The sequence below is a fragment of the Lycium ferocissimum genome, unplaced genomic scaffold (assembly GCF_029784015.1).
Source record: "Lycium ferocissimum isolate CSIRO_LF1 unplaced genomic scaffold, AGI_CSIRO_Lferr_CH_V1 ctg6944, whole genome shotgun sequence".
Taxonomy (NCBI): domain Eukaryota; kingdom Viridiplantae; phylum Streptophyta; class Magnoliopsida; order Solanales; family Solanaceae; genus Lycium; species Lycium ferocissimum.
The window spans coordinates 44,622-60,121 of record NW_026726569.1 but is presented as its reverse complement, the minus strand read 5'-3'; positions in this window follow the sequence as shown (position 1 = coordinate 60,121).

The following is a 15,500-nucleotide window of genomic DNA, read 5'->3' as shown; positions in this document are numbered from 1 at the left end:
TTGAATGGAAAGGTAATACAGCGTCTCTAAGGGGTAGGTTTATTTCCTACCATAAGGCAAGGAAGATGATAGCTAAAGGCTATATTTATTACCTAGTTCGAGTTCATGACACCGAAGAAAAGCCGCCAACCTTTCGATTCGTCCCGGTAGTGAATGAATTTCTGGATGTATTTCCAGATGAACTCCACGGCCTTCCTCCAGAAAGAGAGATTGATTTTTCTATTGATGTGTTACCGGACACCAAGCCTATATCTATTCCCCCTTACCGAATGGCTTCTGCAGAATTGAAAGAGCTGAAGGCACAACTGAAAGATTTGCTTAAGAAATGATTTATCAGGCCCAGTTCATCACCGTGGGGAACACCTGTCCTATTTGTGGGAAAGAAAGATGGTTCCCTACGGATGTGCATAGATTATAGGCAGCTAGACAAGGTGACAATAACGAATAAATATCCGCTTCCAAGAATCGATGATTTGTTTGACTAATTACAAGGTGCCAAATAGTTTTCCAAAATTGATCTAAGATCGTGGTATCACCAAGTGAGAATTGGAGAAGAGGATATTCCCAAAACAGCTTTCAGAACAAGATACGGCTATTATGAGTTTCGGGTGATGTCATTTGGGTTGACTAATGCTCCGGCGGTGTTTATGAATCTGATGAATAATATATTTAGACCCTTTCTAGACCTATTTGTGATCGTGTTCATCGATGACATCTTCGTATATTCTCGATCAGAAACGGAGCATGCAGACCACTTGTGTATTGTCCTTGAAATTCTTTGGACTCGAGAATTGTATGCAAAATTTTTAAAATGCGAGTTTTGGCTAAATTCCGTGACTTTTCTAGGCCATATTATCTCAGGCGATGGCATTCGAGTAGATGTTCAAAAGATTGAGTGGAAGACTTGACCAATGCCTACGCGCCTACGAGTGTTCGTAACTTTCTGGGATTGGCAGGTTACTATAGAAGATTTGTGGAAGGATTTTCCTCTATTTCAGCACCATTGACGAAGTTAACTCAGAAATCAGCAAAATTCCAGTGGACTAATGCTTGTGAACGCAGTTTCCAGGAATTGAAGGATAGATTAACTTCAGCCCCAGTGCTGACACTTCCGTAAAGGACCAGATGATTATGTTGTTTATTGTGATGCCTCTTGTGTTAGGTTAGGCTGTGTGTTGATGCAACACGGTAAAGTCATTGCCTATGCTTCAAGGCAGTTGCGAAAACATGAGAAGAATTATCCAACTCATGACCTCGAATTGGCTGCGGTTATTCATGCACTAAAGATGTGGAGACACTATTTGTATAGAAGCCATGTTGATATTTATACAGATCACAAGAGTCTCCAATATATCTTCAAACAGAAGGAGTTGAATCTTCGACAGAGGCGGTGGTTAGAATTATTAGAGGATTATGATGTGAGTATTTTATTCCACCTCGGAAAGGTGAATGTAGTAGCTGATGCACCTAGCTGCAAATCATTGGGAAGCCAATGTGAGGTTCCTCCGGAGAAGAAAGAATTAATTCGTGAGCTTCATTAGCTAGCCAGCCTCGGAGTTCGTCTAATTGATTCAGGCGATGAAGGAATTGGTATTCACAACCCAGCTATTTCGTCCTTAGATATGGAGGTGAGGAAGCGCCAATATGAAGACCCTCAGTTGAATCACTATAGAGATACATTTCCTAAGAAAGAGAAGTCGCTATTTGAAATTTCTGCAGATGGAGTTCTTAGGTACCGACATAGGCTATGTGTTCCAAATGTTGCCGAACTACGTCGACGAATTCTAGAAGAAGCTCATTACTCTCGGTATTCCATTCACCCAGGAGCGACAAAGATGTATCACGACCTCAAACTAATGTACTGGTGGGATGGAATGAAGAAAGACATAGCAGAGTTTGTAGCTCAATGTCCAAGTTGCCAACAAGTGAAAATTGAGCATCAAAAGCCAGGAGGGTCGGTACAAGCCATGGAAATTTCAGCCTGTAAATGGGAAGTGATCAATATGGATTTCATTGTAGGGTTGCCCCGTTCCCGGCGCAAGTATGACTCCATATGGGTGATCCTGGACAGACTCACAAAATCGGCTCATTTTCTTCACCAAAACCACATATTCAGCAGATGATTATGCAAGATTGTATCCTAAGGAGATAGTGCGACTTCATGGTATCCCGATATCTATTATCACAGATCGAGGAGCACAATTTACTGCTAAATTTTGGAAGTCTTTCCAAGAAGGTTTGGGTACTCCGGTAAGGCTTAGCATAGCGTTTCATCCACAAACTGATGGGCAAGCAGAACGCACTATTCGGACTTTGAAAGATATGTTACGAGCATGTGTGCTAGATTTCAGTAATAATTGGGATGACCACTTGCCTCTTATTGAGATTGTATACAACAACAGTTATTATTCCAGTATTCAGATGGCCCCGTATGAAACTCTATATGGAAGAAAGTGTAGATCCCCAATGGGGTGGTTTGAAGTAGGAGAGATATAACCAATCCATCTGGAGTTGATTCAACAAGTAGTGGAAAAGATCAGGGTTATCCGAGATCGACTATTGACAGCCCAAAGTCACCAGAAATCTTATACGGACAACCGTCGGCGAGACTTAGAATTCCAAGTTGATGATTGGGTATTCTTAAAGGTATCACCGACGAAAGGCATGATGAGATTTGGTAAGAAGGGAAAATTAAGTCCTCGATACATTGGACCTTATAAGATTATCCGTAAGGTAGGCCAAGTTGCTTATGAACTGGACTTACCCCCAGAACTTGAATCAGTCCATCCAGTTTTCCACATATCAATGCTCCGTAAGTGTGTCAGAGACCCTACTAAAATTGTGCCGATAGATGATATTCAAGTTACGAAAAAGTTGACTTATGAAGAGGTACCCATTGCCATACTAGATAGGCATGTACGAAAACTTAAAAATAAAGAGGTAGCCTCAGTTAAGGTCTTGTGGAGAAACAATAACCGAGAGAAAATGACTTGGAAAGTGGAAGAAAATATGAAGTCCAAATATCCGCAATTATTTCCATCCCCGGAAGAAGTGCAAGATGAGACGCCATTAGCATAAGGTATGTAATGCTTCATTTCATGTTTTTGGTCGTGTGTGGCCCTATTTTCTTACCATTGTATTGTAGCCCTGTGAGGAGTTGTTATTGTGGGTTGTTGCGACGAGATGGTATTGCCATATTGCATGTGGGAAACTGCGGCAAACATTTGTAGGACCCCTTGAATTTAACATTTGGGGACGAATGTTCTTAAGGGGGGGGGGGGGGGGAAGAATATTACACCTTTCGTTATATTGCAAGGAGATTTTGGCTTATTGGTGGTGTGTACCTTCGGTTCGGTAATTCGCACTAGAGTTTTGGACATGAGATATTTCACCTTGTATGTGTACAGGAGTATAAGTATGCATTCTTGACATTACGAGGGAATTAGAAGTGAAACGAATCGAATCGGAGCAAAATGAAGACGATTCGTAAAAAATCGTTGAAACCAAATACGGCCGTCGATGGCCCAAAGGACGACCGTTGACATGTCGACAGGATTTTGCAATCAGGCATCTCAGCCGGCAGTTCGACGGGGCATGTCGACGGACCGTCGACATGTCGACGACCCGCGGATCTGGAATTTTTTAGCCCTGATTATAAATATAAGATCCCATATTTTTATTCCATTGTTCTCCCAAAAACAGATCCTACATCTCTCTAGAACTCTCTAAAACCCTCCCTCTATTTCTACAACAAATCTATACAAAAAAAAAAAAAAAAGAAAAAAAAAAAAACCAAAATCAAAAGCAAAGATTAAAAGATTCATGTACTAGGAAGCCTATTAGGGTTTGTGAAGAGTAGGAATTTCTTGGGTATTCAAGTGGGGGAGATTTCATTCTAATGGAGTAGATTGACTCAAGGCATGTCCCTAAGTGATTAAGGTGAGTTTTATGTTTATTTCATGTTATTGAGAATATGAGCTTAAATATGGAAATAATGGTATGTTGGGCAGTAAGTTAGTGTGAATCATGATTCTTAGTATGAGATGAATATAATCTCGTTATAGATGATGCTAATGATGTTGAGAAAATGTTATGTGAGGAATAAATATGATGTTGTATTATAATTAAGGTTATGGATATCCTTGGAGGGGAATTGTGAGAATTGAATAATGCTTAGCTTAAAGAGGTTATTGATTAGGATATTGTGGGTGTTGTTGTTGATGGTTGGAAATTGTTACAGTTGGTGAAAGTGGTTGAGACAATGGGGATATTGCCCAATTTTCGTTAGCTCTTACTCGCTCTAGCTCAAGCTTAAGTATGTCTTCAATTATCTAATCTTAGTACGAATTCCCTTGAAGGTAGAATCGCAAGCTTGAGAGGCACGCAATTAGACGATAGAGTTGAAGAGATACAAAGGTATGTGAGGCTAGTCCCTTCTTTCCAAAGGCATGATTCTTATATATATGGTGATTTCTTTCCGGTAATTTCCGTGACCTCCTTACATTCCAAAAGATGAAAGCTAAAGAGTATTAACAGTTTCCCACGAGATAGAGATGAGATATGTCCCATGATAATGATATGATGCTAATGATCTTGACATGATTCTTTGATGCTATTCATTGTTGATACCCTCGCCTTATAATGCTAGTTCTCTCAAGGTGAGGCATGATGATCATGACTACTCCATAATGGAATCGGGGGTTCTGGACCTTACGTCACCCCGATAAAGTTGTAGCTTTTACTTGAGTTCTTATCCATGTCCTATGATAAGCATATAATGATGAGATTACACCGTGCCTAGTTAGCCGGACATGACACTGCTACGTACGGGCGGCTTATGGTTACACCGTGCCTAGTTGGCCGGACATTACACCGCTACAGCGGGCGGCTTATGGTTACACCGTGCCTAGTTGGCCGTACATGACACCGCTAAGGTCGGAGGCTTATGATTACACCGTACCTATATGGCCAGACATGACACCACTAGTGGGCGGCGTGCGATAGTTACCCGGACGCGGGTTAACAATGATAGTATATTTGATATGCATAACATGTATTTTCCATTAAAATCTAAGCAGGACATATCTTCGCCTTATGTTTCATCATTTCTTTATTATGTTGGTATTATTCATGCCTTACATACTCAGTACACTTTTCGTACTGACGTTGTTTTCTTTTGGACGCTGTATTTATGCCCACAAGTAGACTGGGAGACGGTGCAGACTCGTAGGAGCTTATCTTATCAGCAGGTTTACAGGAGCACTCCACTACTCCGGGGGTGCTACTTATGGTCATATTATTTTGTGTATATATTTGGGTATGACGGGGTCCTGTTCCGTCCTTATGACACAGTACTCTAGTAGAGGCTCATAGATACGGATACGTGGGTAGTTGATGTCCTATGAAATACCAGTGTATATTTTGTATATCATTTTTTGTAGCCATGAGGCTTATATATATATATATATATATATAAGCCTATATATATGTGTGTGTGTGTGTGTGTATGTGTGTGTGTGGCCTTCGAGATTGTGTATGTTCAGGTTGGGTATGATGACTAGGATAATGAGTAGTGCTCGGTAGTCAGCACCGAGTACCAGTCATGGCCCCTTAGTCGGGTCGTGACACTAACCCTCCTAGTCTGGCTACCATCTTCATTCGAACCTGGCTCCACAAATGCCATCAAGTCTTGGTTAGTTGGGCTCTCAGGCTACAAACTCCTCAATCTCTTGGAAGGCCCTGCTTCCTCCAATGGTCTACCATAGTACGAAGCTTGGGAATCAACTCCCGACATTGGCCTCCTCCCTTCTTGCCCAGCTGGGGCCAAAGGTGAAACTGGCGACGTCGGAGCTCTTCATGGCTCCTCTACACTCATCAGAGTCGACGATACCTGCAGTGCTGACTCATCCCGAATCACAAACGGGTTTGTTTCCATAGAAGACTTGATCTTATATAGGTCCGTCTCAATATAAAACATAACCTCAGACGGGTTTGTCTTAATTAAGTAATTTGCTCCCTCTCTCGGATAGTCTGTAGTCTTTTCCATAAAAGTCATCTCCTGACTATAAAACAAACAAAGGGCAGGATTCGGAATTTCATTTCCTATGACTAAACTCTATAGCACGATCTAGGACAAGAAAAAAGATAACCATCTTAAATGCCCTGCAGCCTCCTGTTTATAAGGGTGGTGCACAACACACCCATAAACAAGACTCTACTAGACACGGCTTGTAGACATTCCTAGGACAGACCTGCTCTGATACCACTTGTGTCACGACCTAAAATCGGAGGGCCAGGATCGGCACCCGGGCCTTACTTGTCTAGCACCACTAGACATACATCTTTAAACATAATCATAACATAGCTAGGCCCTGAAGGCCATCACAAGACAACCTACTGACTCATAAAAGCCGTAGACTGAAAAGGAGACAAGCTCCAAAGGACATAAATACATGAACATGTTGAACATACTGTACGGGCCGACAAGGCTATCTAACATGTTACTATGCATAACTGTCTACAAGCCTCTACTGGAGTACATAATACAATGTGGTCGGGATAGGGCCTCGCCATTCCCGTAAATATGCATGCATATTCTTACTGACTCACAAGGCGACTCCGGAACATGTGGAGTGCAACATCACTGTCTGCTGAGCTGCTATCCTACTGAGTGAGTCATCAACCTAAATCTCAACACCAGCGGGCATGAAACTAGCGTCCCCAGGAAAAGGGACATCAGTACGAATAATATACCGAGTATGTAAGGCATGAAAACATCATAATAGAGACATGAAAGTGACATGAGACAAGAGAGAATCACCCTGTACATCTGAATGCCTCTGAGGGCGATAATATGCATAAGTGTCGTACATGTGCGTATATAACGCCTGGTCATACATAGATATGCGTATATAACGCCATCAATCCTCTGTGGGCATCCCATCATATCATATCGACCTCTATGGACATCATCATCATCATCATATACCAGCTGATCAGGTGGTGGATCAGCTGGTGGTGCGTATATAACGCCTTACCTTTCCCGTATCCCATATACATATCATATAGTATACACGTTTATAATGCCTGTCTGGTCATGGTATGTATATATATATATACATAATGCATTAATGCTAAGAAGACAATTTGAATCTATCAAAGTGACGTAAGGTCGTTACCCCGCCGGTTAACATTATGGAACCAACATGATCAACATAATTAACTTACCTTGAAGGATCAATAACCATAAGACAATATTAATAACATCATAAGGAGGTCAAGGATTATAAGCTTCCAGCATATCTAAGAGTAGAATCATTATGGATATCGTTTGTTTACGCTTCGTTTTATTATGGTCATGCCAAAAGAAGAAAGAGAACAACCTTAACATACCTTTAACACTTAATACATGACTTAATATGTATATGATTCTTGAAGTACTTCAACCTATATCAAAGTATTAGAACTACAGTTAACGCCATGGAAGAACTCAAAACACATTTCTAAGCTAGTCTCTTACAGAAAATTGGGCAACATTTCTAAGCTAGTCTCTTACAGAAAATTGGGCAGCACTTCCCCTACATTTCCTCACTTCCCCAAATTCAAAACAACACCAAACAACAATATTAAAAATATCAACAACCAATCCCATCCATTAAGCCCCTCAACAATGCAAGAACAATTCCAACAATTCAAGCAATAGTACAACGAGCGGCAAGCTCGGTTTGTGATTAAACAACAATAGTTTTAAACCCCTTCTTCTTTCCAGAATTTATCAACAACATTAACAACAACAACCAAAAACCACATGTTCATCCCTTCAACAATACAAGAACAACCTCCACAATCCATTAGAACAACATTCAACGCTAAATTGCGACTTTTAGTCGACGTTTCACAAGTTCTTGAAAAACCAACATACGTAAAGCTTTAGGAAGCTCATATACATAAAGAGGAAGAAAAACCATATGTTTATTATGATCCCTCCAATAAATCACAACAAGATCATCTCCCACAAGTTTACTCTGCACAAATGAGAAGCATACTAGTGTCAAACATGTTGAGACGTAATGACGAGTGATTAGCCTACTACCCTACCATTTTGGGGGACTTTATCCATGCTATTTATCCTTCCAAACTCCATATAAATATTAGAAAAAAAGACAACTCAATTACAACACGAAACAACCTAAAAAACAGACCAAAACAGTTCACTACAAGTTGAAAAAATTGAACTAACAGCTTTCGTTCACTGTTCCATGAGTTCTTACTATTATGTGACGAATTTCTCCACCTTTCCAGCAGAAAAAGAGGTTGAAGTAGGGCAGTATCTCACCTTACTTGGTGAAGAAGCTCCAGATTTGGGTTCTTCAACTCTTAGGTTATTCCTCAAACTAAGGCATGAAAAGAAGAGAAAATTGTCACACCCCACCCTTGGTAAGGCGTGATTGGCACCTGGCACCTGGCACCTTACAGGAACCGAGCGAACCAAATTATAACTTACATCCTTTGTGTCTCAAATGGAAACAATAAGATCAAGAGGCTAAATGTGATCATAATATCACGCATAAGTAAATGTACAGTAGACCCATGATGCTGACATTACTATTGTCACACTATGACTAAGTTGTACACAGGAACTATCTGCAAAGCCTCTATGAACATGATTGAAGTATATAAGTCGGGACAGGGCCCCCGGCATACCCTCTTGTCACAAAAAAAAAACATATATACAACTCAGACTCGGCAATGCTCCAGGAAGAAGTGGAGCTCACCAATCAACATCAAAATTGGTACACCGAAGGCGACTATGATGAAAGATCCTCGTCTCGTCTATTTACACCTGCGGGCATGAATGCAGCGTCCACAAGAAGGGACGTCAGTACGAACAATGTATTGAGTATGTAAGGCATGAATAGTAGTATGATATCATAATGAAGATAACATAAGATAAAGTAAGTAACTATACCTCGTACTCTTCTTAAGATCTCTATCCTGTAAACTACTCGTCTACAGGAAAATCATTTCATACACATCCATACATAATATACACAAACTTGCATTCACATACATTTACTATACATACTTCTGTCATATCCGTACACGGCCCTCTCGGGACTCGGTGTTATCTTGCCCGGCTATATAGGCGCGGTGTTATGTTGCCTGATCATATAGGCGCGGTATTATCTTGCCCGGCCATATAGGCACGGTGTTATCTTGCCCGGCCATGTAGGTACGGTATCATCTTGCCCGACCATGTTGGCGCGATGTTATCCCAGCTGATCAGTGGGATGCAATGCATGCATACATACATACATACATACATACACATAAAAATATATAAATGAAATCAACGTCATCATTAGCATTACCATCGTCACTATATCATTCCTCGAAGAATTAACCATCGTATGATGAAATTGATAATGTCACGGGAGTCTCGAGAATCATGAACTTAGGTAGCACTGAAAGTAGAATCGTTATCTTCGTTATATCTCACCTCGAAGGAACGAATGACATGAGATGAGACCATCAACAATAAGTAATATCAAGAGATACATGGAATGGCTCAATAATCTCATAATGTTCTCAAATCATAGCTTCGGAATTTCTAGAAGAGAATCATCATCATCACAATCGTCATAGAAATTTTTTCATTTAATGTTATAAGAAACTTTAAGAGTCATGAACTTCTAGCTATTGAAAACAAGGAGGTTGTTGAAACATTTATGGAATCATCACATAGGAATCATGCCTTTGAAAGAAAGGGACGAGCCTTAACATACCTTTTTGGTCGCCTTAACTTTAACTACTCAACGCTTGTCCTCCTAGGCTCGTAAATCTATATTCAAGAAAATTTATACTATTGTTAGACTCACTTTTATACGCTTGTCTTAGTCCTTCAAATAAGTCTTTCTAGAATCTGCCGAAATTTCGGCAGCATCTCCCCTGTTTATATGCCTAGCCCAAAATCGTAATTCAGCAACCAACAACAACAACATCAATACCAACATTAATCATAATATTCTCAACACCAAAAATACTCCATAAACATCCCATATGGGGTTTATCCCATATTTCCACCAACAAAACTATTATACGGCTATTTGACAGTTTTATCTCCGTAAATAAATCAAAATTAACATTAATAATAGGAGATTCATACCTTTCTCCTGATAATATCGCTATATCTTCACTTTTTCCACCTTAAACTTGAACCACACGCGTCGCTATATGATTCTATACTCGCAACTATACGTTGCCTGAACCGGAATTCGGGAATTATAGCTAATTTTTGCTTGAAATTTAGGTTTGAGAGTTGGGGAACTTTCTAGAGCATTTTGGAAGATATTTTGGCTGAAAAAATAGGGGGAAAGCCCCTTTTATATTGGTTCAAATTCGGGTCGGGGTCACTGTAGCAGTTACTGTAGCACACGTTTCTGCTCTGTCAGCTGAACTTGTAACGTCCATAATTCTCTGCTCCAATATCGTATCGATGAGCGGTTTGTTGCGTTGGAAACTAGACTCAACAAAATTCATTTTAAGCTTTTGAAATACCTTAAAACTCTTAATATACTAGGAGATATACCCCTCCAACGTTGACCCAAAATTCTGTCAACTTTTTCCAAATTTTTGACAATTTATTTTCTTCGATTTTCTTGGTCCTGAAGATTCCCATAGCTTAATATATGAACGTAAACTGTCATGACCATAGGATTACTTTGTATAATATCATACGTCCTTGAAGGGAACTCCAGTATCTATACTTAAAGCGTCCAACACTTAAAAATTTCCACGTACGAAACTATGGGGTGTAACAAAAATCACTTAGGGCTTGAGGGAGCTTCGAATGGCTGGCCTTGGAAAAGCTTCAATGGTGAATTTTAAGGGGTCTGGTCGTGGAGATAAAGTGGAGAGATAGAGATAAAAATCTGATTTTTAAAGGGTGTATTTACCCTTTTTAAGTTGGGACAAAAATCTAAACCTTTCCTTTTAAGCAAGTAGGTGCATCACCTACTTGACACCTACATTCTTAGTAGGTGATATGCTGGTCTTTATTCCATTTTTAAACACGTGTCTCATCCTTACTTTGCAGTTAAGATACGTATCAAGTAGCTCAAGCAAGTAGTACGGGAATTAAGTTGGTGAAGCAGGCACATCGGGTAAGCAAACAACTCATTTTATTTGCCCAAAATCTCATTTCTCATGTCTTAAGTTCATTCGTCAACCTCAGCTTAGTAGCGCATATGTTGAATGAAAATAGGGGATGTAACACTCCTATATAAAGGAGTGTTTTCTACTCATTGTAACTAAGTTCGATAATATTAAGATATTAGCTTTGTGGCGGAGACCTTTGAGGTTCTCTTTTGAGTTATGCCCTTTTTGTTCTACTTGGATCCTTCAACGGTAAGATTTCTCATTTGAGTTCCCTCCCTCTGTTTTTTTTCCTTCTTAATTGATTCAATGCTTATTTCACTATTAAACAATTTTAAGTATCAAATGCTTGAACTTGTTTTCTTCTTTCTTAAGAATCAATCCTTCCCCCTTTCGAATTTCTAATTTTAAAGTCTTCCGCTATCCATACTGTTATCAAGTGCTATCAGAGATTTGAATGGTTGAGTATTCTTATACTCACCCCATCTATTAATTTGAATACAAGAAATAAAAAAGAAAAAATATTCTGAAAAAAAAAGTTGTTGTAGCGTGAATAGTACAAAAAAAATCAGCTCATGTGAACAGTGAGGTAACAGTAAGTTCTAATTATCTTCACTTGTTCTTGGTTTGTTCAATACTTTATCTTGTGATTTGGTGGCTTTAAGTTATTGGGAAATCTAATTTGGTTATTATCTCTTGAAAAGTTCATTAGATTTTAATCTTCTTGAACCAAGCTTTGGAACTTACTTTGAAGTGTTTGAGTTGATGGTTTATTGAAAAACTTTGAGGATCATCCCTTGAGTGGTAAAAGGCAAGAGTGGTGAGATTCATTGAGGGTAAAAGCCTAAAAGTGTGAAAAAAGAGTGTTGAAAGTGACTCGAGTGATACACGTAACAGAGTGCATGTGAGATAACTTTACTACTAATAGTTTTCTCTTGTTTTAAATCAAGTCTTCTATAGATTTTGAAAGCATTTGGAGTGAAGGAATGTATGATTGTAGTGGAGATGATTGGGGATCAGATGCAGAGCATGATGATAGAAGGATGTACTGTGATTCATGTGAAGATTATGGTGCGGATGACTCAAATACTAGCCAAACCTAAGATGAATAACATCAAGTTTGTGATCCGAGTAAAAGCAATAGCATTTGTGATGATTATTGTAGTGATGAATCTTCTGTTTATGATTAGATTAGTTATAGTGATGAATGTGTTGATTATGGGGGTGTTGAGAGTCCGAGTCCTATTAAACCTACTCCAGCAAGATCTACTTTAGGGAAGAGTCCCAGAATAGGCCATGCACGTACTAAAGTTAACACGGTTTTTCAAACTAGAATGGAAGTATTGTCTAATGTGTGTGCTACTAAGATTGACAAGAATGTTTGTCACACTTTTGTTAGTTCTTACTTTGTTTAAAAAGTGAGTTTATCTTGTGTTAAGCATGCTACGCCCTACACCTTAACAGGAGTATAGTTAGAGAAGAGGGTGTTAGTGTCATTCAATCTTAGGAAATACAAGGATGAGGTTTGGTGTGATGTGGTTCCCTTGTTCACATATCATGTTTTATTGGGAAAGCCATGGTATCCCTATAAGAAAGTTTCATATAATCTAGAAAAGAATAGGTATTCCTTGGTGAAAGATGGTGGAAAAAGAACTGCCCTTGTATCTTTGTCACTTGTGGAGATTCAAGAAGATCAATTAAAGGTAAGGAGATCACTATAGATGTTTGAAAAAGGAAAAGGTATGCAAGATGGGAAACAAAAGTAGGATTGGGAAGCCTAAAATTAGAGTTGATGTTAGAAGTCCTCCAAGGGATAAAAGAAGGATTATTGGAAAGGATTATTGGCAAGTATATGGGAACTTGTGATACTTATTGCAACCTAACTTGTCCTTGGATAAAAAGGGATGATATTGCATTGACAACCTTGTCTACACCAAAAAAGTGAGGATGAGACACAAAAGAAAGAGAGAAGTGAAGGTGAGCAACTTGACAACTCGAGAGCAGTGATGAGTGAAAAGAGTGAGTTGTCAAGAAGTGGAAATAAGTGGAAAGAATTGAGTGATGTGAGTTCAAGAGGTAAAATATAGAGTGAAAAAGTGCACCTGATGGATGAGGAAAAAGAAGACATTAAAAGAATTGAGTGCATAAGTGTGACAGATTGTTGTTCAAGTTCTAACCAATTAACTCATTCCTTTTCTAGTGTTTGTGCTCCAAATGTGCAGTTATTGAAGAAGAACCTATTGAAGTGTTGGAACAACAGTTGAAGGAAGAATCTAGCTTCAAATGGGATTTGAAAGGAGCAAAGGATGATGATTCATGGAAACAATTGCAAGTAGAAAACAAAGTTGAGCCTGATGATCTCATGTGGTATGACCTTATCGATGATCTATTTGTAGATGCAAATGAAACTGATCTTGTACCACAATCTCATGAATCAAGAGTTTTAATTGAAGGTATAACTCAAATTGGGAGTGAACCTAACCTTTTCTGTGGTTCTTCTCAATTGAGCAATCTGCCACAATGTGATGAAAGTGAGGAACAAGCTAAGTGGAGTAAAAAAATCCAAGAAAACTGGAGAAAGGGTGAATCTTGTTCATATGTCAATGCACTAACTCTTTCTTGTTTTAGTATTACATCTTCTTTCATGCAGAAAATTGAGGATGAGCCTCATGTCTATGATGACAGCTCACTTGAAGAAAACAATCCCATTAGTCAAGGTTTTAAAGTGTGGGATAACCTATTATGGGATGATACTAAACATGAGTTTACTGTACATTTTTGTCCACTTTGGGATTCCAATGAAAGAAGCAGAGGTGATGAAGTTACCAATGAAGACAATGAAATACATGAAGCTTTTGGTGCCTTACATATTGACAAATTTGAGCTAGGTGCAGAATGTAGTAGCTCAAGTGTGGAAAAGGATAAGTGCTCACATGTTTCCAATTTCATAATATCTTTATCTTGTTTTGTAGATCCTTATTTGCAGGTTCATTCCAAGCCACTTCTTAAGAAAATAACTTTTGATCCATATCTTGACCATGGTATATCGAATGGTGAGGTTAAGTTGTTTAGAAAGAGCAAATATGGTATGTTTTCTTGGTATTCATATGCTTTTGGTCTGGCCAATGATCCTTTACTGTTTAAAGAGCTTATGAATTGTGTTTTTAGTTCTTGTGTTGGAAATTACATTGTTCTATTAGATGATGTAATGCTTGATATTTAAAAGGGGTGTTTGTGCATAAAAGAACTAAGTGGGTTAAGTGGTTGCACTTGATTACTACCTTGTCTTTTTTTACCAAATGCTTGTCCTGTTTCCTTTGTTTGCTTCCTACTTATTGTGATTATCATGTTGGTTGCAGGTCAATGTCAAGATTCGAGGATGAATCTTCGTTAAGAGGGGGAGAATGATAGCAACCATCGAGGCTCCAATGCATTAAGGAGCAAAAAAAAGGTCACTGCCAAGATTCGGGACGAATCTTCTATAAGAGGGGGAGAATGATAGCAACCAAGGAAGCTTAATTTTCATTGAAGACAAAAAAATATCAAGATGCTTTAATGGGATTCATTTGGTAATGAAAACATGTCTTGTAATGGAGGAATAGCTCCAGCCCAACGTAGATCTTTTGGGAAAGTCTTAATACTATTTGGAGGCCCAAATCAAGACCAAGATTAGTTGGATTATGGCCCAAAATATGCCAAAGAAGGAACAAGTTCAAGAAATTTCCATACTTGTGTTTCTAGAAGATCATTTAATGCTATGTTGACTACATTTAATGTTTTTATTGAACAAAGTGTTGGTGGACTTCTATGCACGTGGAACAAATGTTTGGTGGTCTTCTATGCACATTGGAATAAATGTTGGTGGTCTTCTATGCACTTTGGAACAAAGAATTGGTGGTCTTCTATGCAACTTGGAAATTGCACCTTAATTAATTTAGTTTGACCAACTTTGAAGTCTAGAATGTTCTTTATTTTCTTTAGGGTAGCAAAAATGCCCACCATTTCTCCTATATAAGGGGTGTTTTCTTTTTCATTGTAACTAAGTTTGAATATTAATAATATTAGCCTTGTGCTTTGTGGAGACCTTTGAGGTTCTCTTTTGGGTTATGCCCTTTTGTTCTACTTTGAACGGCAAAAATCGGATTCTTCGATGGTAAGATTCCTTGAGTTCCCTCCCTCCATTTCTTCTTCTTCTTAATTGATTCAACTCCTTCTTTCACTATTAAACAACGTTTTAAGTATCAAATACTTGAACTTGTGTTCTTCTTTCTCAAGAATCAAACCTTCCCCCCTTTCTAATTTTTAATTCTAAAGTCTTCCGCTATCCGTGTTGTTATCACATCATA